The following is a 317-nucleotide window of genomic DNA, read 5'->3' on the forward strand; positions in this document are numbered from 1 at the left end:
TAATAGTTTAATTGAAGATTAGATATTAGACTTGCATTTGTAATATTTTGTTACTAATTTAATTAGATTTGTTCTAATTTCAAATTACAAGACCTAGAGTCTTCAAACCTGGACTAAATAATTCTCAACTATTCTTGTTTGTGATTATTCTTTTTTTATTTCTTCTTTTTTATGCTGAGTTTATTATATCAATCTTTTTTGTCACTAATGTGTACTTTTTTCTATGAAGACAAAAAATAATCTTGCAGCAAGGAATTATGGGTAATACAGTTTGCTGAAGTTCGCATGAATGCGGGTTTAGCGTAATGACTGAAATA

Source organism: Poeciliopsis prolifica, unplaced genomic scaffold (assembly GCF_027474105.1).
Source record: "Poeciliopsis prolifica strain line A6 unplaced genomic scaffold, Auburn_PproV2 SCAFFOLD131, whole genome shotgun sequence".
NCBI lineage: Eukaryota > Metazoa > Chordata > Actinopteri > Cyprinodontiformes > Poeciliidae > Poeciliopsis > Poeciliopsis prolifica.